At 41.9% G+C, this 23149-nt stretch overlaps 2 long non-coding RNA genes across 3 annotated transcripts in view; both read left to right on the top strand.

Moving 5' to 3' along the window:
* The first annotated feature begins 1039 nt into the window (after positions 1–1039).
* LOC147253018 (uncharacterized) overlaps positions 1040–23149 on the top strand; it is a 173716-nt gene continuing 151606 nt past the window's right edge. For both annotated transcript variants that reach the window (XR_015118398.1, XR_015118399.1), the window contains exons 1-2: positions 1040–1174; positions 14691–14753. This is a non-coding gene — a long non-coding RNA (uncharacterized LOC147253018). The remainder of the gene's footprint in view (positions 1175–14690; positions 14754–23149) is intronic.
* LOC147253019 (uncharacterized) lies at positions 11707–12897 on the top strand. The gene is made up of 3 exons (XR_015118400.1): positions 11707–11751; positions 11860–12021; positions 12409–12897. It is a non-coding gene; the product is annotated as an uncharacterized LOC147253019 (long non-coding RNA).

Here is a 23149-nt window from a genome sequence, read left to right on the forward strand (position 1 = left end):
CAAGTAAAGCAGCACCCTAGTCATCAGGGGCAATCTGAAATTCTTGCTCAAAAACTAGTTGACATTGTCTCTGGGGGAAGCTGAAAGCGAATCTGCAATCCTCCGATTACTAGCTGGCCACTCACCTGCACTTTATAAGACATGTGGCACACAAATGTGAGAGTGCGAACACTGACAGATAAATGCAAAGTGGGGACAAAATGAATAGATGATTTCCTTAACACTCATTTCTAATGTAGTTTTTGCACATTAATTTACTAAACAAGATCGACACTTTTTATATGATCAACTTTCTTATAAACTAAACCTTTTTTTCATTATTGCTAAAGCATTGGGGGCGGCACGCTGGTGCAGTGGTCAGCATCGTCACCTCACAGCAAGAGGGTTCCAGGTTTGAGGCCCGGCTGGAGCAGGGGAGCTTTCTGTGTGAGTCTCCATGTTCTCCCTGTTCCTGTGTGGGTTCTCTCTGGTACTCCAGCACCCTCCCACAGCCCAAAGACATCAAGAGGGGACGAGGCTGATTGATACTCTAAATTGACTGTAGGTGTGACTGTGAGTGTGAATGGTTGTCTGCCTCTATGTGTTGGCCCTACCATGGTCTGTTGACCTGTCCAGGATGAACCCTGCCTCTTGCCTGAAAGCTGTTGGGATAGGCTCCAGCCACCCACTCCACCCCCATGACCCTTAACAGGGTAAGCGGTAAAAAATGGATGGATAGAAATCAGTAGGCCTATCAGGGTCAATCAATAAAGATTTGCAGAAATAAATAATTATTGCGAAAATTATAATAGCGATACAAGTTAAAACATGAACATTTATTAAAGAAAATTGTTTTTTTTTCGGGTTTGTCCAATACTTTCTGATACATGGACGCCTACAAAGTGGCACGTTATCCTTTTGAACGCCACAAGGGGGCGACTGTCTCACTCAACCTTGGACTCAACCTTGCCAAAACGCCGCTCCTCCCGAAGTGACGTCACACATCTAGGTGAGTTTACCTTGATTTCTTTCTCTTTGCCAAATGTCAGCAGGCTCGGCGGGAAAACGCCCGTGAAAACAAGGAAGTAATGTACAACGGAGAGGCGAGAACCGAACCGTCCGGTGCGCAGCTGAAGTTAATGATGGCGTCCTAACGGAAATGGTGAGGTGAAGGCAGACGTTCAGGTGTCTCACGGTGAGTTTATACATTTATCTGAGGAAACTTCATCACAACTCACTTAGTTTGGGGCAATAATTATCGGAACATGTTTGCTGAACCCACAGCTATAACTTATTAGTGGTTAGTTAGCTTAAAAACAACTAGCTAAGCTTTGGTTGACCAAACCATACATCTATGGCCCAGACCTGTTAGCATACAACAGCTAAGTGGTTTGATGAGCGCTTCAGAAGGATTATCAGCTGTGTTTATTTATATGGGTTCATTTATTTTTATTTGTTTTTTTTTCCATCATGGCATATTTCTGTTAAAAGGTGAATGAAATATTGAATATCTGTATTTAAAGGAAGCTGTATTCCTTCTTTTAGTGACTACTCATCCCAGGGGTTACTTGCCCCTAAATGTTTTATGTGTATTAAGGAAAGGTAAAGCCTATTGAAATACCACTGATATAAGTGACTTCAGGGAAACAGTTAGGAAAATAAATAAATGAGTAATGATGGTCAGTATCATGTCATGTTTTTACATCGTTGTTAGTTTTAGTAAGTACATTTGAAAACAACAGCTCCAAACAAGCTTTATAAATATTTTGCCTTAGAAAATGAACCGTCAGGACCACGCATGAACATTTCAACAGTTTTATCACCATTAAGTGAAATGATGTGTGTGTACTGAAGGTATAACCCAGTCAGTATTCCGTCCACCTGTGACTCAGTGCTGTGTTGAGTTGATCAGACATGCAGCTCATCCGCACAGTGATCCAGGACTACCAGTACATGCTAATGTGCCAGCTCCTTGGACCGCCAGTCTCCCGTCACACACCCGATCTGCATCACACACTGACGCTGTGTATTTTAGTCTTCCCTGCTAGCCTCCCTCTCTGTCTTTGGATGTCTTCCCTTCTTCTTCACCGACTCCATTTCTGTTTTACTGTTTTTTTTTTTCTTCTTAGATACACGTGTGAATGTTTGAGCACAGGCAAATGCACGTTAACTCACACACACACACACACACACACACACACACAGTATAGGAGTGGGGCCTGCAGCTCCTGGGTGTTTTGTGGGTTGGATTCACACCAATGCTTTCTCTGACTACACTATTGTTATTTAAATGTAGGAGGGCGATCAGCGGTAAGCATTAATGGCATCCGCAACAGTGCGGATGAAGCACACGACACACACCGACAGACTAAAGCATAGACACATAGACATTCACACGTGCATATGCAGACACACACTTTCACACAAGCGTTGTGGATGCACCTTGAGGGTCATATGAATAACAAATACCTCTGCCATCTGCAGTACCACAGAGCATTTCCAGCCATTTCGGCACATTAGTCAGCAGTCCTTTGACTTGGGCTCTCCACGCACCACTTGGTGTATTAGCAACGCTGTCCTCTGTTACCATAGCCTGCTTTTAAGAGGAGTTTTAACAGTGTTTTGTTTTCTACGATTAAACTTTGTCACTGCTGATCTGACCCTCTCAACTTTGATGCGGAGGAGGTGCTTGAGTTGTTTGCCGCAGTGGTGTTTTCTTCTGTCGAGGCCAGTCAGAGCCGAGCTGGAGTACCTGTGGTGATGGTATCGTTTTAAACTGGTAAAGACCTCCCCCACTCTCCTGACACTACCAGATCAAATGGGACTAGACAGGCACCCCTGGCCATTAGCACTTGACCCGTATTTGTTTTCTGTCTCTTTAGAAAAAAAAAGATCGCTGCTGAAATAGTTGGAAACGTTGCCTCTAAATTCCTCTGGAATTTTCTGGTTTTAAATTTAATAGACTATAACTTATGCACAAGTTATAGTGCTCATCTTGTGGTTTGGGGCTATTGAAGACGATCAGGGACAGTTGAGTTAAGGCTGTGGGGATTACTTTAGACAATATTTTAACAATCAATTTCACTTTCATAAATTCCAAAATTGTTCTTGATGGTTTCGCTTGCCTGCCACTGTTGTATGTGAATGGGTGAAGTTATAAATTGCTTTGGATCAGAGCAAATCCGTTCACTTAACAGGACATCCCTTCATGAACATCAACTGTTATTTTCTCATCACTTATATAAGTCCCCTTGTTTGTGCCAGCTGACATGTTACAAGAAATTGCATTACAGAAATGCCATAGTAAATGATGTATACGGTGACATGATTGTAATTTATCTACTGTCAGAGTGAAACCCTGCATCTATGGAAAACCTGTGACGGACTGAGAGTAGCTTCAGATAGGCTCGCTGTTATGTGGTTTACTCATTCTTAGTACAGACTGCTTACATAACTCAGCTACTGCACCGACAGTCCACCAACCCATCACCCACAGCCCCAACGATTGTTTTAATAAAAATAAACCATTTTAGTCATTTGAATATGTACAGTATATAGAATAAGTAAAATTTCAAGCTTTTGATTCATACTTCGTTGGAAAAACTGTTTCTGCATTTTTCACCATGTTTTGAAGCACCAGGAAGCACATCATGTTATAATGAGATGGGTTTTTTTTTGGGATGAGTAATTAAACAGCGCAGCAGAGTCAAGCTGTGGTGCACTGTCACCAGTTTTACACCAAAAACAAAGCTTGGGTGTGAGTTAAAAAAGGGGATTTTTCCTTGTGTTGTTGTATTGCATCTTTTATCTGTGTGTTTGTGATCCTTTTATTATCCAAACCTCCATGTGTGAGGCTTCTGTTCATGTTTCAAAATTTGTTTCGTGGCTGCTCTCAATCTTTAAAAGTCTCTCAGCATGCCTGCAGGCCAGCTAGCAACCTGTTATAATTGTTATCAATCATTATGTGGACTGCACAACATTAATGTGTTATTCTCAGTGTGTCTGGCTTAAAGTCACACGGCAGGTGACAGGCATGCTAACGGGGTTTGATAGACGGCATAGCTTTGGAAAGGGTCAGCATCACAGCTACTCTGACAGAGCAAAGGTTAGACGATCGCAGGCAGGGCCGAGCTCGACACCTAATAAGTGAACATCTCTTTTCTTGTACAACCTCGGGTGTAATTTTTGACACCAATGCTTTGGTGGGATCCCTAGTTTAAAGTTTGAAGAAAGCTTTCCTATGGGTTGTGGCAACTGAACCTGTTGTGATAGATGAGAAAATAATATAATTTTGACTTTACAACAATTAAATATATGTTGTTTTATAGAGATTTAGAGGGGAACAGGGATTGTGTCGTTCCTGTGTAATTGGCAAATCAATGATAAATCAACTGTTTTCACTGCAATTATTCCAAACGCAGAGAATCAGTAGTGCTATGTAAGAGAATAAACAAAATGCCATCCAAGAAACTGCAGATTCATGAGGAGGCGATGATGATACAAGCATTGTTTATGTGGAGGCTTGGTTTGTCTTGGCGTTTGAGAGCAGCTCGTGTGCTTAAATCTGAGCATTTTGTAGCGACAAGCATGGATATGTGTTTTTGTGTTTGTGTGTGCAGGAGTGCATTTGTGCAGGACTTTGTGTGTGATGCAGAGTGTTGTCAGAAGTGATCCCATTTTCATTACTCACTGGCTCAAAGAAGGAGGTGAGGCCCTGGATCGCAGCAGTGATAAATGCATTACCCCAATAAACCCTGTCTCCACTGAGGTGCTGAATGCCAACACACACACACACACACACACACACACAAAACAAGGGTTGAAGAAAAGGAGGCTGACGATGGTGAAAGGGATGGATAGATAAAGGGAGTAAAGAGACAATCAAATGGGAAGAGAAAGACAGTGACAGGGTAAGCAGAGATGAGAAAGAGGAGATGGAGGAAGAGAAATGTGGTAAAGACAAGAAAAAGTGAAAGGAAAAGTGACAGTTGCTGAGGAAAAGAGAGCAACAAGAAGGAGAGTAGACGGTGGGGAAAGAAGGTAGATAGACAAGAACTGGGAGGGAGGATGCTGGATGAACTGGTGAGTGCAAGGAGACAGAAGGTAAGGGGCAGAGGGGCGTTAATGGCTGTATGCAGAGTAGGACTGTGAGGCCAGCAAAGGATTATGGGGCAGAAGAATGGGTGTGTGGGTGGCGGGTTGGACAGAGAGATGTATAGATGGATTGATGGAAGGAGGTGAAGGATCATTGGTGTCCAGCTGGCCTCTTACTCTGGTCCTCATTAGAACAGCATAGGTCTGTTGCAAATAGTAATCCTGCAGGAGATGGAGCAGAAGATGAATATAGTGTGAGTGTGCTTAGAAGTGGGTATGCCTGACTGTGTCCATGTCATTCCAGCTATGTGTAAATCTAGAGACAGTGAATACACTTGGGTCTGTCTTCACATAAGGGAACATGTGCACGAGAGGCCGCCACCAGCCAAACTGGCTGCTTATGGCTCGCTCTCTGCTGCCGAATGTGGTTAAATTAATTACCCTTTCCAAATGTGATCAGACCAAATGGGTCAAACTGTGACAGTGAAACGAGTCATATCACCAGGGTCGTGTGACACTTTAAACAATTTAGCATTTATCAGCCACTTCTTTTGCAATGTGTCTGTCAAAAAGTCTCATGAGGCCGCAAGTGTGTCACATGACTGGGAGAGCATTTTCATAGGACACAATGTGTACACCCCTGAGGGAAGGTTGAGTCATCAAGCGTTTTCATTGTTTAAAAAGAAACAGAAAAGGAAGGGATTTTGGTGTAAAAATAAATGTTTTTGACACATTTGGTACATATCAAGAGATAAATGAATCATTAACAATGAATTAAACTGTCAGTGTCTTGTACGTATTTAAGGTTGTCCATACAAATCAATGGATTAAAATGAGAAAAAGGCATTTTTAATTTCATGGGACCTTTATGGACCCAAGGAAGAGTCGTGGTTGCCAAGGTGGCAGCTAATGGGGATCCACATTCAATTAACAATACAACTTTTTCATATTGCAAGAAATATCATCCATGAAACATCCACAATTTGTGGTACTCATTACTGAAAAAAGCACGTAGGCATAAATATATGATGTTTAAGGATATTTGGGAATTTAATAGGAATGCACACAGAGTTTATGCATAATGATGAGATGTAGGTGCATTTTGTGGCTTAGTAGAAGTGAGCGTGCGTTTGTGTGTGCATACATGGCATTGGAATATTTAGATGTGGAGCTGTGTGTATGCAATGTAATATCATGAATGTGGAGCTGTGTGTGTGTGTGTGCGCGCTCTCGCTCTCCTAATCACCAGCTCTCTCACACTCTCACTTGGTCTCTCTCCCTGTCTCTTGTCTTTGCCTCCCAGCCCACCACCTTTGGTAATGAGGTGAAGGTGGGAGCGGATCAGAACCTTTAGCAGAGTGGACCGACCCAGTGCTCAGTCACAGCTACATGAGGGTCAGGCATTCCTCATTAGCCGCCATCACAGTGACATCACAGGTGAAAGCGCAGGTGTACAAATTGAAAACACCAAGTTCATCAAATCAAATCAGAACCTAGCAGGGACCCGGTGAGTCAATGCTTTTAAAAAAGCCCAGCAGGTCTTTTTTATGTCTTTTTGGGATTCTTGAGGAATTAGAGGAAAGTCAGACACGGTATGTTGGGGGGGTCAGATGGGGAAAATGAGAGACTAAGGGGGGTGGAGGGCAGAATACAATTAAAAGGGAGCAGGGAGTCAAGGGGACTGACCTGGTGATGGGAGCGGAGAGAAGGAGAGAGGGGGCTGTTCCGAGTACACGTGCACCACATAATGAAAGGTTGAACTTTTTGTGGCCACAGTGGCATACCAAATCAACTCACCCTCGCAGTGGCGAGAGCGAGGGAGGAGAGTGGAGAGAGACAACAGGCGACCTGAACGAACGAGGCAGAGGCGAATGAGAGGCAGAGACTTTAACGAGGGACAAGGGAGGTAGAGAGGGACTGAACATGGGAGGGACACACCGACTGCTGAATAAGTGGAGAGGAGGAGGAGGATGGAGAAGGAAGGGAGAGGCAGGGAATGAGAGGCCCCTGCTATGTGGCTGCCACGGGGGTCTGAGTGACAGAAATTAATAATTAGTGACAATGATTGACAGCGCTCTCTCCATCTGCGGCTCTCTGCCGCCTCGCAACGCCTGCCTCCGCCAGCGACCGCGGGCACAATGAGCTCCAGAGGGATTGTGGGAGATGCACATGATTGACATCTGCCTCCTGGAGAGACAAGGGGGTGGAGGGGTGGGCAGAAGAGAAATGGGAGAGAGTGAAAAAGAGGAGGGATGGTGTGCGATTGGGAAGGATGGAGGGGAGAGGTGGGTGACAGGGGCAAAGGGGGACGGAACAAGAGCTGGGGTTGGGGGGGTGTAGGAAAGGTGGTCAGAGATGTTTTTTTCAGAGATTGAAGAAGGAATTGATGCTATCAACTCTCCTCTGTCCTCTCTTCCATTACCATCCCCACTTTCTCATCTGCTCACCTTGCTATTCCATTCCCACCAGCCCCTCACTCTCCTCCGCACCTCAGTATAGCACCATTATGCAAAAGTGACAAATTGACCACAAAGGGGACAAGAGGGATAAATAAAGAGGAGAAAATGAGAAAGGGGGTTGAGGCCTCTGGTTTCAGTAGTGAGGGGGAATAGCCTGTAAATAGCCATCAACAGGGGATTTGTCACTCTCTCCACCCCAGTCCTGTCTCTCCATACTCGCTCCATCCTGTTCCGCTCTTCTGTCGCTCCTGTTAGCCATCCCTACTGTCTTTCTCTTTACTGTCAGCACTGACACAGTGATGTGTTTGGGTTCGCTACGCATCTAGTCGTCTCTGGATGTGAAAATGTATACGAATGACGCCTTGTATGATGATGTGTGCACAAGCTCTGTATGACAAAGTCACACAAATGTCATTTTTCTGTCGGTCTTTTGTCACATTTTCTGCTCCACCCTCATATGTTCTCTTCCCTCCCTGTCCTCATGTCAAGTTTCTGTTTCTTTTATTCTATTTTGATCCATTTCTTTCCTCTCTTTCCCTCTGGTATACCCCACTCTTCATCCTTTTCCTGTCCATGCCAGGGCTGATTCAGCCTGCCATGACATGGCCTGGGCTAATCTGCTCCAGTACGGCTTAATCGGTGCACAGGTCTCCAAGGCTTACTGCTACACACTGTAACAAAGTACACTATTTACCTCAGGGCCACACAGAGAATAGGCTTTCACAGAGCACAGCCAAATCCAGTGGGGAATCAGTTTCACATCACAACACATTATTGATTTTTTTTCCCCCCAAAACAGACATGTTTTTCATTGTTGCCAGAACCTGGCTTCCTATCTCTATGTCCATAACAGAGGTGGGGAGGGAGCGCAGGATTAAGGTCATGCCCTAGACCGACACGATAATGTGTCTCAGATTTTTCCACCAAAACCACCAATTTTTTTGGTTAATGGTTATTTGTTACTGTTACACGGTGCATCGGTTATTCTTTTTTTTTTTGCCATTTTATTGTATATTATTAGTCAGTGGCAGAAAGTCGCCTTTGTTTTTTTTTTTCTTTCCCTAAACAGTATTAAATGAAATTAGAAGACATATATTTTTGGAGTCACCAGCAGATGACATGATGGTAGGACATCTTTGCAGCACCACAACATTTAATCTAACATGCTATTTATTGTTTGCCTTTAACAAATATTGTAAACCAATACAGCAGTAATATCTCATTCCTCATTATTAAACTTCAGTGATACATTAATAGAGCTCATATTAAAACTGGCTTTACATAGTGCTTCACAATTTGGGATCAAATAAGAGCAACCATTAACTTGAAAGGAAGTGCTGGATGGTATATAAAAGTGATGAAATGAATCACTCATAAAAGCGAGTGAAACACAAGAGCTCTAATACAGTTTGCTGTCTTTTAAGAACAGTCATTGGTGCACTGTTGTTATCTAATTCAGAATTCGCATCCAGCATTTGCAGACAAGTGACTTGAGTACAAAGAAGACATAGATTATGTCTTTAAATTGTGACTGATGGCTTAATGTCTTTGAATTGTGACTAACGGCTAAATATTACATTTGTAGCTGTAACCAGTTGCCATTTAACATTTTTACTTATTATATGGTAATAAGTGTTATAATTGTTGACAAACAACTCTTTGATCAATTGGCTTAATCGTTCTATGCTAGTCTGATGTAAAGGATTTTTTTTTTTTAAGTTTGGTGATTTCTTACAAGTTAGAACAAATCTGTTCATATCCATTTATCATGAACACAGAAGTCTATCAAATATGCCAATGTTCATACTTGGTTAGGTTTTCACTTACACGTTAGTTGATTGCAGGTAAATGCTGTCAAAAGTCCCTCTTCATTTTCATCCTCTGTTCATGGCCCAGCTGAGGTATATAACTTTGCTGCAACCCTTTACTCTTTTAACACACACACACACACACACACACACCAGACGGCACAGAACACGTGGAGTTGACAGCTGGTAACTGCAGGGCCCAGCAGGTGCAGAGTGTGTTTATGTGTGTATGTGTCTGTGGTTGGCTCCCGGAGGGCCCCTGACTCATGACCAGAGAGGCAGGCAGAGGTGTGTGTGTGTGTGTGTGTGTGTGCGCGCGCGTGTGTGTGTAATGGGGCCCTGGCTGACTGACTAGCCTGGAGTTGAGTTCACTTCAGCTCTCGTGATTGATTGGAATAGGCCTGGACATGGGCCCATGTATTGCCTTTGGTCACTACCTTTGACTACCTTCATTACATCAATATCCCTCCCTCTCACCCCTCTCCTCTGTTATTTGTGTGTTCTTGTGGCCTTTTCCTGGACTTTGAAAAGTTCACTTTATTATGATTATCACTCATTTTTTTTACTGGTCTATTTGGAAAGAGTTGCTTTGTGACCTACCTCACAAAGTGGATGATTGCTTGTAAGGTATTTGTCAGGAATAGTCAACGTAGAGCAGATGGGAGGATTTTTTTCCACTCTGAAAAACTATTTATCTGTCTTACAGCCTGTCTCTATTTCTCTCTCACCAGAACAAGCTTGTTTTTGGTCAGTATTTGATGGACTGTGCTTCCCAGCCCGCTTGCCTCTGGCTGTGGTTCCATCTTGAAAGGCGCCGCGGCACACACACCTGGCCTGCCGGCTGCCTCTTTGGTCTGTCTCACCTTTTGTCAGCACCATGTTAATGAAGTCCCTGTCAGTGTCCACCGAACGCACACCAGGGCGCCTTTTAATGAGTTCGCTATTTGATCACTATAGACACGATGGTCCTTTTTTTTTTTTTTTTTATCCCTTCTGGATGATGCTCCTTCGCTCTGTGTTCACACAAGTGTGTGTGGGGCTAAATGGGAGGGAAACAAGAAGGAGGGGGCTGGTCATCTGATTAGGACTAGTTTATAATAAAAGGGAGGAGGGTGGTTGTCTTTTAAAAAAAAAAGGGAAAGAAAAGAAAATTATTATTTTTGTCCCCCCCCCCCCCCCGTACCCAAGTGAGTCGTGGCTCTCCCTTTTCAGGGGTAGATGAAAGCAGCTGGGCGCAGGGCTTCCAACAAAAAGTGCCAAGTGATCACAAACAAACCTTCAGATGAATCACATCAAAGGCGCTGCCCCAATTGTTAGCCCTCTCATATCTGCGGAAAATTGGCTCATTAAGGGCAAAAAATGACATTGTTTACATTAGCCGGGGCCCTGATTAGTGCCAGCCATGTTTGTTGTGTTGCTCTGCTGTCCGCTTACCAACAGACCACTTCAGCCGCTCTGCACAATCGCTCCTTTGAAGGCTTTCTTTCTCTGGAAAAAAGGAGATAGAAAGAGTGAGGACAACCACAACAAAAAGGAGAAAAACAGAGAGAGGAAAAATACACCCATACACATACAATTTCTGTAGCAAACCCAAACAAATGGACATGATAGCTGGTCTTTTCTTCTCTCTACCTCTTTACTCAGCTCATCGGCTTTTCTCTCTTTAGGACTAATTAGGTTGCTTGTGGAAATGGAGGCAATCGGAGAGGACAGTTGGGCCAATGATGAGTCTGTTTGTGGTGTAATTGCACTGATAAAGAGGTGGTGTTGTTGGCAGCAAGGAGAAGAAAAGATGGAGCTTGACAATAAAACAGTTCGGGGCTCTTCTTTGCACAGGCGGCCTCGTCTCTGTGAAAAGAACACCTTTTGTGGTGCAAGGCTTTTGTAAACTGAAATGATTTTTAATCTGTGGAAAGTGCCATGTGTTTCAGACAGGCATGTGTGTTTGATCCCATGATCTAAGTGGCAAGGGTCCTTCTACCTTCTCATCTCCCACTTGAACTCCCTTCTTTTCTCTCTTCCCTGGTCTTTCACCATTTCCAGAATCTGTAGAACTGTTTGGAGAGATCTGGATGAGATGAGATGAAATGTGATAAATGTCATCTCTAATCAGTCCTGCTGGGATACACAACCTCTGAAGCTGCAAAAGTCCTAGGATACATCATTTGAAGAGTGTGTTCTTTTCAGCCATGTATAGTCAGCAAGATACATAAATAATTATTCAGAGATGATCTGACATTATCATATTTCTTGGTTTGAAATCCTCCAAGTTAAAAGCAGAAGAATGTGTCCAAGGTGTTCCTTCAATGAAACATTTGACCCATTAAAATTCAGGAGGGTACATTTTTCTGTTCCAGCTTTGTCTAGTAGCAGTGAGAAAGTGAGACTGTGCACAACACACACTAAAAAAAGTAAGTAAAACTTCAAGTTACGGGTGAGCAGGTCAACCTGCATCGCTAACGACAGCCACCGACCCCTCGCTCGCCCGGCGTTACCCTTCACCTTCTACCACTCCCCAGGCTGCCTCACCTTTGCCCTGAGAGTGAAATGGAGTCTGAGTCAGAAGAGGGGGGGTTGAGTAAAAGACGGTGAAGACCTCCCCCCTCAACGTAATGATAATCGCTGAGATATGGCCACCATCCCCCGACTGGCCCCTGGACACTCAGCCCCACAGCCCCCAGGTCAGCTTGGCACATTATAAATCCTCTCTCCTCCTGAACTCTCTGACTCTGCATTTACATATCCACCACTTCTTCTTTTCCATGCTTTCTCTTGCTTTGCTACACTTCCTCAATTTTTCACCGTACCTCCTCTTCTTTTTCTCTTTGCCTTTTGCATTTCATCTGTACAGTCCCGGCAGTGTGTATGCATGCTGGCAAGTGTGTGTGTGTGTGTGTGCGGGTGTGTGATAATTACCATTTAGAATACTAGCAGATCGCTGAGGGAGGGAGTCCAAGTTTGCTAGCACTAAGGCATTGTGGGAGCTGTTTGGTTTGTGTTTAGGTGCCCTTGGTGTGCTGAGCTGAGGAATCAAAATTTCCTTGACTTTTGACCACCTTTGTTTCCAGGGGAGAAGCAAGGAGGGAAAGAAGGGCACTGGCTGACTTCCATTTGTCGTTTAAGGACCCATATGGAAAATATAAATTGGTAGCAGCAGGAAGGACCAAAACATTGGCATTCCGGGCTTCTGCCATTTGAATTCATGAGGTTGTGTTGTGTCTCTGCCCACTTCTCGATTGGAATATAAAGAATGTGTCACACTAGGAAAGACAAATAGAGATGTTGACAGCATTTGCCTCTTGCCTTCCTTTCTCTCTGAAATCTTTTAAAAGTCTCTGTTTTTTTTTTTGCACAATTTCTTTGTAAAAATAGATATAATAACTGAATGAATATTGACAGTTTGGATGTGTTAATTGGTCTTGTGATTGTATAGTTAATATTGTTCCAGCTCGGTGACAAAATGTCATTTTTCAAAGTTTGCAGGCTCTGACAGAAACAAGTTGCTTGTTATTGATAATGAATATTCATGATTAATACAATATAATATGATTAAGACAAAAAGAAATGATTAACAATTGCAAGTGATGTGTTCATACAGTGTGTATATGTATGTGTATGTATGTGTGTATATATATGTATACTGTGTATGTGTATGTATATGTGTGAGTGTGTGTGTGTATGTATATATATATATATATATATATATATATATATATATATATATATATTATAAATATGTGTGTGGGGTCATTAACTTAAATAATTACATAATTTTTTTCATGTCTTGTCTGACTTTTTATTTAAATTCTAATTCGTCTCTGATTTTTTTTTTCATACATAACAAGTTACCTTTTGCCCTTTACTTCATGGAATCCACTCTTAAATGCTCAATAAAAATGAAACACTGCCTTGTTACACATGGATGTTGTCATATATCATGAATCAGATTCACTTTGACGACCTAATAGACGTCCCGCTTCACATCACATCTCCCCCTGCTTCTTCCTAGAACCACATTGGAGCACATCAGCTTGTGGCTGAGGGAAGTAAAGCTTCCGAGATGGATGGGCAGAGTATATTGTGTATTGTGTGCCTGTGCATTTGTGTGTGCTGAAGAGGAAGATTAGGGGTGGTGCAGTGAGTATATGGCTTCATGGGAGCAGGCCTAGTGGGGGACTATATTAGGAAGAGGTTGTGTCCTGCTCATGGGACAAGGGAGCAACTACGACCTTGTGGATAATAACTGCCACTGGGGGTCACAGCCAGCCACAAAAAGAGAGACACTGATAGTGAGAGAGGGAGAGAGAGGACAAAGCTTCATCGCTTCCTCATTCTCCAAGTGCCCTCCGCTCATGTCACTGCTATCAGTTTAAATGGAGCATTATGCAAAACGGAGATGATTTTGGCTTCAGGGGGTGAGTTAGGGAGAATTGCGGGTTAGTGTACGGGAGAAAAGAAAGAAAAATGGAGATATTGTAGTGATAGAGCGATAGTACAAGGTTGTGAGGTTGTGTGATGTTGGGGGGTGGGGATGGGTGGTATAAGAGGGTTAATAAAGCCACCTACCTAGACAGGTAACTCACTTAGAGGATTTGCTGAGTGAGAAAGTCAGGCTACAGGGGGAGATCGTCAATTCAGTGTCTGTCTCAATATAAGCCAGAGGCGACACAGGACCCTGAGGTCTGGCCTTCCCATATAAAAGCCCACCTGAGAGCCAGTGCAATAAAGGCCATTCAGCCAGATGCAATTTACCTCAAAGAGAATTTTCTGAAAAACCTGATTTAGACCATGGAATTGAAAGTTATTTGCAAATAGTGATTTCCTAAAATCACATACCCTGAGTTGACTTAGGAGAGCCATTCATATAAAATTGACTGTTATCTGCAAGCTAAATGGATTTGGTTTTACCTGACTCAAAAGAAAAAGTTATTGGAAAACACACTTTACTCAGTCTCTTGTCTGCTCCTGTTGACTGTTGAGGGAAGTGCCGAGCTGCATAAATCCTCAGAGGATGTCCAGTTTTCATAGCTTTGATTTGAAAGGGAACTTTTTTCTTTTTAAGATGCTGCCAAATATCAGTTTCCTATGTGTTTATTGCACTGGCCATGAGTCAAAGATGTGACTTTTTGAAAACAATCTAAATGAGAAATTCACCTTTCTCAAGTGTTCAGCAATACATAACCTAAAAATTTCACACCCCTTATTGTTGACAGTCTCTCTCTCAGTGATTGCATTGTGTCATGATGTGTGTGTCCACACAGCTTAAAAATGTTTATGAAATCAACAAAAAAAAGCAGAATTGCAGATTTTGAGCATATTTAACCCTCTCTTTTTTTCTTTATCTCTCCAGTCTCTAGACACTATCAGAGCCCAGACGTGGCTGTGGAAGCTGAGAGATAATCACTGAAATTCAGTAAGTTTACTTACAGTTTGAATGCAACTTTGCTGTGGTGGGTTTTTGATTTTGGAACATGACACCCAAATGTCACCTTGAGCAACCATCTGGCCATGAGTCACAGTTGACATAGCGTTCAAAAAGTTGTGGGTTTGAGATCCGGCTTGATGTTACTGGAGCGCTGCATATAACCTGTGTGTGCTTGGACATGTCATGAAAAATGTCCTTGTTGTTTTGTAATTGACTTGAGAAGGCAGAGAAAACCTACATAAAACAGTGAAACTGATTGATCCCAGTTTCCTGATGGTCATCGATTAGGCTTTCAAGTAAACAAGTTCCGTTTATGAGTGCCTTTTCACTGGCAAACAAAGAGTTTGCAGTGTTACCACACGCACACTCTGACAGTAGGGGCTGCTTCAATGTGATCCCTAGAGGAACCAGGAATTGAACTAGTGACCCTCTGATTACCAGACTGTCTCTCAAGCCCTTGAGCTTAATGGACATGACACTTGGTGCTTCCACTTATGAGTAGCCCCAGGTACTGGAAGAGGAAAAGGCACGAGAGTTGTGGATGACACTCTAAAGATGTTATTGGGTTGATCCTGTCACCTACAACCACAGATGAAGTAAATGAATGAATGTATGGAATCATGCAGTTGTAATTCTGTATTTGTGCTACCATTGTACACAGGTACAATCATATGGATTCTTTTGCTTTCAGTATCAGTTGATACACACACACACACGAGGTTTGTGCCTCACTCCGTAGAAGAGATTGTGATCATTCCATTGTTTGTAAGGCAACATCAACCTTAATGTAACCATGGCTTTCTTAACTGTGCAAAATAAAATGTAACATAAGTACACATACAGTTACTGAACTGCTTCTAAGTCAGCACTGCACCAATATCACTTTTTGGCTATGTGACACTCCTCAAATACAGACATTGATTTTTCTGTTTTAATCTTAATAATCTGGATAATCTGCCACAGCTGGTTGAAGGTTGAATTCTGCTGTTGCAAAATGCTTTGAACTTCTGGCCAAAATTCTGATGCAGTTTGTGTGTGCGAGCCTATTAGATCCCCCTGGGGTGTGTTAAATAGTTTCACTGTATTATGATTACAGAGGTTAACAATTACTTTCTCCCTTGAAATGAGGGGCGCTGACCCTAATATGAAGCAACTTAACACCCATAATAACATGATAATTGGCCAGTGATGATGGTCTTGCTCCTCCCCCACCCCTCGAAATGTCAGTTAATTGTAATAGATCGCCTGCATATTTATTTCATTTTTCATTTCCGATACGAAGCATGTGGAGATTCATGTGTTTATGTCTGTGTGTACACTTGCATGTATATGGCAGTGATCAATGGAGGGGTGGCTGAGAGTTGATAAGAATACCTTAAATCATTTCCTCATTCTCCTCTTTATGCCCAGCGCCCCACTTTCTCACGTGCACGCTTCACTGATGACTGTCATAATTGCATGTTCACGGGCTCGATTTCCCCCGAGGGGTTCCCCAAATTAAAAGAAGTCATCCCACTCCTCTCTCTTCGTCTCCTTTTTCCTCTCGCACCCTGGGTCTCTCTCCCTCTCTTTCTCTTTCTCTTTCTCTTTCTCTTTCTCTTTCTCACACACACACACACACACACACTTATCTCACCCCCACTCTCTTTTTTTCTCTCTCTTTTCCACTCCGGGGATGCCATGCTTATTTGAATGGAACTTTCTTGTCTTTTCTCTTCTTCCTTTTCAAGCTGCGTGCCACTAATGAATAAATAAAACACACACAAACAGCGGATTGACTTTCATGCATGGATGCACTGGCTTTGATGAGAGTGAAACCCCCCGCCCCCTCGCCAGCCCCACCCACCCCCCCAAACACATACACAATCCCAAAGACGAGCTGCTGAGGACAGTCACACTCTGCTCTCCCAGGCTACTTTTAAACATTTGTTTTGTATGCAGCTGATGCAGATTTCAAGTTTCACGAAGTGTCGGCTGTGGTCAATTAACAGTAAAGACAAAGGAATCCAGATTTGGGTTTATTTTTGTGGAGGCTCTACAGTCTTGATGTATTTCAAATCTTCTGCAGCAGCAGTTTGCTTGGAATGAACAAACGGAAATTCAACCTTAAACCAGTAAACAATTTTAATGACCAAGTCAAACTCAACTTGTCCCATTTGGCGGATTATAGTTGACAAGTTTTACATCTAGGAGAAGAGTCCTGGTATCAGATTGGTACATCGTATCAGCAGATAACTGTGCTGCAGGTGTGGGAATGAGCTGGATTCCTGCACTAGAGGAAGTAAGCACTTAGGATAAATTTGCCATGCTAGTGTGTGTTACAGATGAATTTGCTGCTGTACCCATCTTGCACAAGCCCATTGGTTTTAGTTTTTTTAAGTGAGTATTACTTAAATGTTAGAGATTTTATATATTGCCCACTGAAAATTCTGCTTTTCTGCCCACTTTGTGCTGAAATAAATACGCTTCTCAGGTTGCACTTTAGTTTCTCATCAAACATTTTGAATTCTCGATGCTCATTGCACAGTTTAGATTACATGGTCAAGTAATTTGATGTAGGTAGTTGTTAGAGAAGCATTGGTCTGTAAGCGGTCTGATTGTTCAAAAATCATGGCACTTAATATGCCCAGAGTGCCTCCCTGCATTATAGATGAGACGTTCCAGCATTGTGTGTTCTCAGTGCTGTATTGTGGAGTTGCTGTTACTACTTATCTGACAAAAACGGTGTAACCCCCCCCCCCCCCCGTTCCTCTGTCCGTTGCATAGTCAGTGTTTGAATATAGCATAAGTCTGGTTTTTGACCCGGCGGCAGCTGTGTGCAGACGGCTGCTTTGACCAGGGCAGGAAAATCCACTGCAGCCAAGACATAGGTCATGGACATAAAGCAACACTATTGTCCTAGAAAATCATGAAATTGCTGTTGACCAAAGCACAGTTTTCTAAACTTTATCTCTTATGTTTTTCTGAAAGTGTCAGAAGTGTTCAAGTATCTATAAAGCAAGAACATATGGCGCTTGCCTAAACAATGTTTTTCTTTGTCTTCAAAAGTAGAAGCTCTTCTTTCTTTTGATGTATGTTATATTCACACACAAATCATTGAATATTCTGTGCGTAGAGTATTAGTATTGGGTGTGCAGCACTAGTGTTTTATGATGTGGTAGTATACACTGTTACACTTACAACAGAAGTTTAAACACAAGACAGTAAATATGTTGAAATCATCGGGAAAGGAGCCAAGGGCTGATAGATTTAAACGGAAAATGCAGCTATGATCAGAGTAGCCTTTGCTAGTAGTTGTGCAGCTAAACCCAGTAGTGTGTGCCCTCTCATAACTGCCAAGGGCCTCGCATGTCGAGCAGGGCAGAGGGATGCTGGCACTAATTAGCTTGTAATGGCATCATAAATTATGGACAAATCAAGACGGTGCATCGGACAGACGTTTTAATGAAAAGTTGTAATGGGTCACCCCTGGAGGCCTGAGGACTGAGGTCCTCTTGCCTGCCAGGGTTATCAATCACATTGCAGCCAGAGAAAGGATGGGATCTACAGGCTGTTTCAGAGGCAATGTGAATGGTTATGAGGCTGGAGTTTCATTCTTTTCATCAGTGATACCTGTTTGATTGTTGACATGTCTTCAGATTCTCACCTTGAAAGAGCTGGTATCAGATTTTCCAGCAAAGCAATTTTTCTCTCTTCAGCTGCATTATATCACCATGCATCACATTTAAATACATGCATATCCGTAGAGCTGCACACACACGCCCAGACACCACACATAGATTAATCTCCCACACACAGGTGCCTCTCTTTCACCTAGAAATGTTGACAAAATGGACATCAGTCCATGGTCAATTAAAATAATTTTGGGACTTTCTTTTGTCCCCTCATGCAAGACCTGATAGAGTTCTGGTTGCAGATGCCAGATGAGCGTCTGAGAATCATTAGCAAAGCTGATTTGATTTACGTCCTGTGTAGATGGGGCCACCCAAATGATCTGCCTCACCATAGCTGTCATCAATCATCGCCAACCAGAGGGCACAGCAAGCACGCATGGGAGGGAGAGCAGAGTGGCACGCCAAAGCACACACAGAGTGTGTATAGGCATGTATGCTCAGACAAATATATACTCTGTGACTTTTTCCATGTGGATGGGAAGCATATTTTGGTGATGTGTGAACACATACATAATGATTGTGTTTGTGTGGTGGAACTTGTGTATGTCCTCATGCCTTTTTAAAGGAAGGAAGGAAGGAAGGAAGGAAATCCCATCCGGGTGTGTAATATTAGATATCAACCATATACGTAAAGTTTATCAAAGAGGAAATCAAATCTAATCAATAAGAAAGCGAACAGCCCAAGCACCTTATTGGCTGGGTTTACGTGGACCCAATATTCAAACAGTTATCAGAATGGAAATGCCTCACGTAACCACCTCTGTTGAAATAGAATGACCAAGTCAGAAGGAATATTACGTCAGATTGAGAGAAATTGGTGTCAAACTTCCATGATGAGTTCAATTGTAAAATATTAATCATGTAAACTGTTAATTTGGGATCAGAATGATTGAAACAACATTGAAGAAAGTGTCGGTATATCCAGGGGTTGTGTTAGTTTGTTTAGTACATTGTTTTTTGTCATGCTACTTCATCTTGTTTCACAACTGTCTGAGCCTCAGGGTTCATGTTTACTCCTAATTATGAAGTGTGATCATAGTACCACCAATTCAGTTTGATTTTACAAAATGAAAACATAAACCGCGAGTTTGAATTGTAGTTGAGTTTTCGCAGTGTATGATAAAAATTATGTAATTTTCAAATGATAGATCAATACATCAGACCTGGTCTATACAATTTTGATTGAATTTATGCTCAGTAGTGGGGAAGGCAAGAATTTATTCTTACTCAGAAAATAATTTGTGGTATAGTGCATGCTTGCTCATTGTCAAGCTGGAATCTTACAGAACTGAACAGCCATCACTGATGTCATTAACAGCTACTTTGTTCGCTCATTACTTTATTTTCCAGGCTGATGATAAATAAATGAATACTGATATTTAAACGACTCCTAAAATAGGCTCCGGTGCTGAGTTACGATGCACATTTAACTATAATTGAAGAGGTAAATGATCAAATTCATGGGTTTAATTGGTTTCAAGTGGTTGCATGTCATGTCTTGTGGATAGCAACTACATATATTTGGAGTGCAGGGAGTAAATTTATATTCTAACCCGATCATTTCTGACCCAAGGCTAGTGAGCTGGGTAAATTCCTATGCTGTTCATGAGGTCTTGAACTCCCAGTTAAATTTAGTGCAGCTGCCTTTTATTAATGAAGACATTCTGGGGCCCGATCAGACTTTACCCCTGAAAGTACTTTGTGTGTGTTTGGTTATGTGTGCATGAATATTGTGTGTCTCTCTGACAAACAGAGTGAAGTGGGGGGCTGGAAAGAAATGAGCGTGTTTCCATTTGAGAGTTCATGATTGACGGCCAACTTAGGCTTCCCTGAGAGTATGTTGTTTCTGGCAAGAATCCATGGTGCCTTGTTCACTTACAGAGAGTTGGCACAGGTTCCACTCCACAGCGGTGCACAATTCACATGCCATTGCACCGTTGCATCAGCAATAATCTCTTAAAGCCAACAGAGACAGGGAAACGGATCAAGGTTTTGTTAATGGAAATGCCTTTATCCGAACCTCCTCCCATCGTAACCACCTCCACGCTAAAACACCATGGCACTTGTATTATTGTAACATGCGTGCTCAAATATCTCCCTGTGATATGCTAATGAAACACTAATCCTTTATAGTGTGGGTCTATTTGCACTTTTATAGCATTTAGAATCCAGTGATTCAATTGGATTCAGGTTAAAGGAATATTAAATTAGATATGCGGTATCAAATCCTGAATTTATGACTCAAATATAGGCCTATTAGTTTTGTTTTTACTAATGTGCCAGAGCCATAGTGACAATCTTCAAACATTAGTTACTCTGAAATAGTAACCTATATAGTGCGCACACATACTGTGTATTGTTTTAGCAACATGATTATCCAATATTGGAGAGAGGTTAGGTGTGCATTTAAGGGTGTGTGTATTTGTGTGTGCAAAGGATGTAGTCCAAATTAGCCAAGTTGTATAAGCAATTATTGGGGAACACCATGTACCTAAGCACCCTAATAGTTATGTAGAGGAGGCATTATTCAATTAGAGTGGCAGTTTGCTGTAGCGAGGAGCAGAGCAGTGGTGACAGCGCTGGTGTCTTCTCCTTATGAAACAACCTATTTAAGCTAAATCAACTCCCACTTAAGAGCTGTGGTAATAAGCGTGCGGCGACGCTCACCGGCCCGCAGGGGCCCATCCGTCATGCTGTAATACGGAATCAGAATGAGTGATAACACCTAGTCTTGCTATAGCGCCTTAGCTGCTGCCGCAGGAGCGGCTTTCAAGCCCACTTACACACACAATATAATATACACACCTGCACAGACACACATATGCACACATTGCTAGCAGCAGCAATACTGCAAGATGGTTCTGCTCATTTTCCTTTTCCACCCACCCTCTGCTCAACCAACATGCATATGCAGAAAGAAAGTGTATTTTTTGTGGATTTGAAAGTGTAGGTCTAATTTTTGACTGCTTTTCTGTTGTGTTAAACATGTGCACACTGTAGTTTGGATGGGTGGAGTAGTATTTGTTTTATAATCGATATTAATATATGTATTTCTCTCATATAATTAATCAAATGTGCAAAATAATGAAAATGGTCAACATGTGTTCCCAAAAGCCCAAAGTTGTGTTGAAGTAATTTTTTTTGCCACCCAGTCAACACTTTAATATAAATTTGCTATGAGATAAAACATCAAAAGCTCACTTGGAGAGTCTGAAACAGATGCTTTTAACTGACACATCATCGACTTGGTGGTTGACATTTTCTTTTTGAAACAGTTGCAAACTGGTGTATTGACTCCTGAAGGAGCTGGTAAGTGCTCAGCTATGTTCACCTCACCAACTGCCAACATATGCTCTCACTAGCTTTTGTTTTAATGAACTTCAAAACTCCTATACTGTAAAAATGGTAGGGTGACACAAGAATTTTCTGTCTCCTGCTTATTTAATTTTAAGAATGATTGCTGGCCTGTAAAAAAGTATTGAATTGCCATTTAGTAGACACAATGGGCACACAGTTTAGAATGTAAGAACATTTTCAGATCTGGGAATGTTAGCATCAGTGTTAATTATGACAGCTGCATATAGCTTGATTACTTGTGTCTGCACTGTAGCGTCATCACATGACGTGGGTTGTAGATGAGTATCTATACGTAGGTGCACTGCAACTCCACTGCTGAAATGCTAGTAGGCAGCTGCTTTTATACTGTGTTGTGAGTTCCCTGGTGTACTTTCATTAATGCCGGCTGATGAACTGAAATAAATATGACACCAGAAAGAACACTTCAGAGGAGGACATGGTGTACTGCATTGGAGGAAATGTAGTTACGTTTCCATGGAGGAAATGTAACTAAGCAAATGGATGAACCCAGAAAGGGAGGGCATGCTGCTGCTGGGTAAAGTTCAAGGGGAAATTTGATGGGAAAATAATAATCAGTTAAATGACACAGAATTTTCTGGGCCTTTTTTTTTTAGATAAAAAAACAAAGAGTAACGTAAAAAAAACAAATATGAATCATTCAACACCCATGTGTTTAGTTAACGTAAACTGCTGTTGTTAAGAATACATTTTATTACTGTTTAAGTTTGTTTGTCTGTGTGATAGCCTGATGATATTCATGATCAGCATGACAATAGTAAAACTTATTAATCATTTTGTAATGATTATTGCTTTCCTAAAAATGTTCTAAAATGGATGTGTATGAATCCACGTTTCCACAAATTCTCTCAACTAATTCAGTTGTTAAAAGTTAAGCCAAAAATACAAAAATGTTTTGACTCAACATTAATCAAGTTGTTTTATGGAAAACTCTATGAGCAATAACCACCACACAGGCTCTGTTCACAGCTCCAGTAATTCAGTATGAAAGACACACACGTGGAATGATGCACATCTTCTATTGACTATTGAAGAATTAACCAGATTCTCTAAGCTTTTTAGAGCTGTCACTGTCATAGTTACGTTCTATATTTAACATCCGTTGTTTCTAGTGGTTGCAAAGTTGGCCCCACAGCTGTATTTAAAGTTGTTACTGTACTTTACTCCATCTACTCACCACAGGCCTCTTTGCAGATATAACAAATACAAACAAACAGGAAAAAGATGTTGAGTATTTTCCAGAGTTGAATTATGAATAGATGAATGAACAGATGAAAACAACAACAAAACATCTACGAAATGATGAAAACAGGAGGAGAAAAACACTCAATAAGC

The sequence above is a fragment of the Aulostomus chinensis genome, chromosome 11 (assembly GCF_037954235.1).
Source record: "Aulostomus chinensis isolate RoL2024-O1b breed Wild chromosome 11, RoL_Achi_v1.0, whole genome shotgun sequence".
Taxonomy (NCBI): domain Eukaryota; kingdom Metazoa; phylum Chordata; class Actinopteri; order Syngnathiformes; family Aulostomidae; genus Aulostomus; species Aulostomus chinensis.